Source organism: Bison bison, unplaced genomic scaffold (assembly GCF_000754665.1).
Source record: "Bison bison bison isolate TAMUID 2011002044 unplaced genomic scaffold, Bison_UMD1.0 scf7180017864211, whole genome shotgun sequence".
Taxonomy (NCBI): Eukaryota; Metazoa; Chordata; class Mammalia; order Artiodactyla; family Bovidae; genus Bison; species Bison bison.
In genome coordinates this window covers 141,744-145,365 of record NW_011494783.1, presented here as the reverse complement: position 1 = coordinate 145,365, position 3,622 = coordinate 141,744, and positions in this window count along the sequence as shown.

Sequence of the window (3,622 nt, the reverse complement as noted above, 5' to 3'; positions counted from 1 at the left end):
ATTTCTTAGTCCCAGCTCTCTCAGTCTGTGACCAACAAGAAACAGTCTTCTGGGTTTTGGGGGGAACTCTCTATTGTGTAGCACCAGATGAAGTTGGAAATTAAAAATATTTTCCAACCTACTAAAACCAACTTCATGGAAAATGATAGTTGATTTTCAAAAAATTTTTGAGAACAAATTAGATTTTTTATAGAGTGAAAATGAAAATATTTACTCAAGTAGACAGAGTAACAGACCCTAAGGCCTAGAATACTTTTAAAAAATGTAACATTGTAAAGTAATTAGCCTCCAGTTAAAACAAATAAATTTATATTAAAAAAAAATGTAACAGCACAATGATCATACATTTATGTGTGATAAGCTGACCTTCGTGGTCCCAGAACTGGGACAGTCTCCTTGCCAGACAATTTTGATGTTGAAGATTAAAATGCTCATTTTTGAAGCATATCCCTCTTCCTCTGGTGGAAGGGATATTAATTTAAATGGGTGCTGCTTCGTTCAAACAGGGAGTTTTTTTAAAAGCATTAAAGGCAGAGCCGGCTCTAAAATCAGCAGGACGCCTAGGTTTGTATGGTTCAAAGCTCCTCTCCAGATGAAAGTGGAGAGACCGGCAAGCCTGAAATGACACTTCACTCAAAGTTCTAATCCCACTTGATTTTTGGAGAAAAGAGAACTAACAGTAGCAACTATTCAACTAACAGCGGAACTCAACACAAGTGCACACATTGTCACGATTCTGAATTGTCAGGCAACTGAGGACAATACGTTGACCAAAATGCAAAACCCAAGGTAACATATTGACCCAGAGCTGAAGAACCAAAACGTCCAGAATTGTAACCATCATTTAAGAAGGGGTCCAGAGCAGACACAGGAAATACCAAGAGCATCTCATTTTTATAACATGTAGAAGGGGAAAAGCAAGAGTGTTTGTATAAGGAAAACATTCCCCATTAAATCTACTTAAATGCTTTCAGGGGATAAAGATGCCAAAAAGAAACTAGCAAGGACTTCTTTTATTTAGACTTTCAAAAGCCTTTGACAAGCTATCTTACCAAATTTAGTCATGGGGACTCAGTAGACTGCTTTATCATGTAAGAGAAACTGGTTCACAAGACAGAAACATCATGCCAGAAAGGAGGCTCATATCCCAGGGGTCGAGGCTGAGATCATAAATGGTTGGAGGAGGGAGCACAGTGAAATCTCTACAACCAAAGATGATATTTAGCTCCTTTGAGTAAAGAAATTACTAGACTGATGCAAAAATAAACACACACACACACACACACTAAAAGATGTAATTTTGCATGACAAAGCATGAAAAAGGTAAATGAGGTTTTTTTTGTAACCAAGTTTTTTAATTTAGAACACAAATCTGAATTTGAAATATATAAGAATGCAAATATATGTTAATTAATGAGGTTCACATTACCTGTCATAAACCAAGGAAAAGGCCGATGACGTAGGAAAAAGAGTTATTATAGTAATTACAGCTGTCAGTTGCTCTGCAGGTGGCACCCATAGGCTGACATGATGCTGTAGAAGTTGTGTGATAGCATGGTGTGATTAACAACCATCTCTTCATGACTGCTTTGTGCCCAGCCCTGTGCTGTGAGCTTCCTCTGTCGGACGCCTAGCAATTAGACACTGTTACCTCTGTTGAGATGTACAGAGATGGAGAATCAGGGAAACTGAGTACGTCAACCGCAGGTAATGTGGCTAGTAAGTGACTGAGCCAGGATTTGAATTCACAGATGTCTTCTTCCAAAATCTGTACAGGCTTAGAAAGATGATGGGAAACCAAAGGGAAAAAAAAGTGGACAGATAGGGAGGTGGGGGAAAGAAAAAGGACAATGAAGATAGACAGATAGAGACTTATCTATTATGTCTATCTTTGCTTCTCTCCCCGTGAGAAAAGCATTCTTCCTTAAATCCAGAATACTATGACACCTTTGTTTCACAGATCCCAGACAATCAAGGGGTGAGGAGATTTTCGTGATGGAAAGATGAATGTTCAGAGGAAATGTGATCTAAGCTCATCGAGGCATGAAGGACAGAGATGAGAATGCTTTCAGTCTTGTTGTGGGTTTTGTGCTCGCTTTTACATGTTATCTCACAGAATCCTCACGTGTCCCTCCTTTGCTGCCCCCATTCAACATAAGGAAGCAAGGTTTCAGAACGTTAATTAACTTGTCCATAACCTGAATCGAGCATCAAATACCAAAGCAAAAATTTAGACTGTAGGGAGTCTTTCTACTTCACTGAGGATTAAGGAAAAGAAAAAAAAAAAATCTTTCCTGCCAGGCTTCTCTGTGCATGGAATTTCCCAGGCAAGAATACTGGAATGGGTTGCCATTTCCTCTTCCAGGGGATCTTCCCGACCAGGGATGGAACCCGCCTCTCTGTGTCTCCTGCACTGCAGGCAGATGCTTAATCACTAGCACCGCCTGGGAAGCCCTTTAATGCACAGTGTGTATTTTTCGTAAGAAGATGCACTGGACGAAAACAGATTTCAGAACAATTTGTGTAGATTCATAGGCCAGATGCTCATGACAGGTTATTAAGTCAAATAATGGAAATTCAGGCATATTGGCAATTCTTTCTTATGGGACAATGATCTGATATTTCTGTGACCTCTCCCCTGGTGTTTTTGTAAACAATAATACTAGATCCATGGACTCAGGTCTACTCTGGAAGACAATTCTGGCAGCAAACAGAACCATCAAACAGGAGTTCTGAGTCCAGTTCTGCTGCCAACAGATAGTGGCGAGGTCCCAGGCTGGTTCTATGACCTCTCTGCAGCATCCCTCGCTGTAACATGAAGATCCGGACCATTTGACTTTCAAGTTAGTTCACTATCATATTTTATGGAATCTTCAAGAGGGGCCTGACCTGCCTGCCTTTCAAATCTCCCCACAACCTCTCCTTCGAAATGCTTCAACTGGCTATTAAAATGACCAGCTAAAAACATCATTATTACAGATAATTGTATTTATTCTACGTAGTGAAGAATCAAATCCCAGATCTATGTCCCCAGCCCAACCACATCCAGATGTCCTGAGCCACCAGGCAGCCATTAATCTGCGAGTGCTCCACAGAGCCTTATACAATCAGGAAAGCAGATCGGCCAGGACAGTAACAATAGGAATGAAGAATGTCAAGGCGAAGTGGAAATTCTTTTTAAATCTGCTGTCTTAGATCATCTGTATGCCTGCTTACATCCACATGTCCTCAAGGGAAATGTCAGCAAAGGGAAATGTGAGGATGGAAATGTCTTGGAGGGTGCAGGTAATTCCTGGGCAAGGGGAGGTGGGAGATGTGGGTAGAGGATCAGAGTGTGTCTTATGTGAGAAGAATTTTTAGGAGACTGATAAAGAGGGAAGACAGTTATAGTGGATAAAACCATGGACTAGCAGGGACTAGAATTGCTTGAGTAGAAACCTGGCTTTACTGCTAACTAGCTTCATGACATTTAATTCCTTTAGTCCTCAATTTACCTGTTAGATGAGTACAGTAAGAGTGCACCTCCTTCGTTAGATTGTTGCTAGGATTAAGTGAGTTAAATGTACGGAGTCTGTACACGCATTTGCCTGACACTCTCTCAGCTGAGGATATGGCCCTTCTG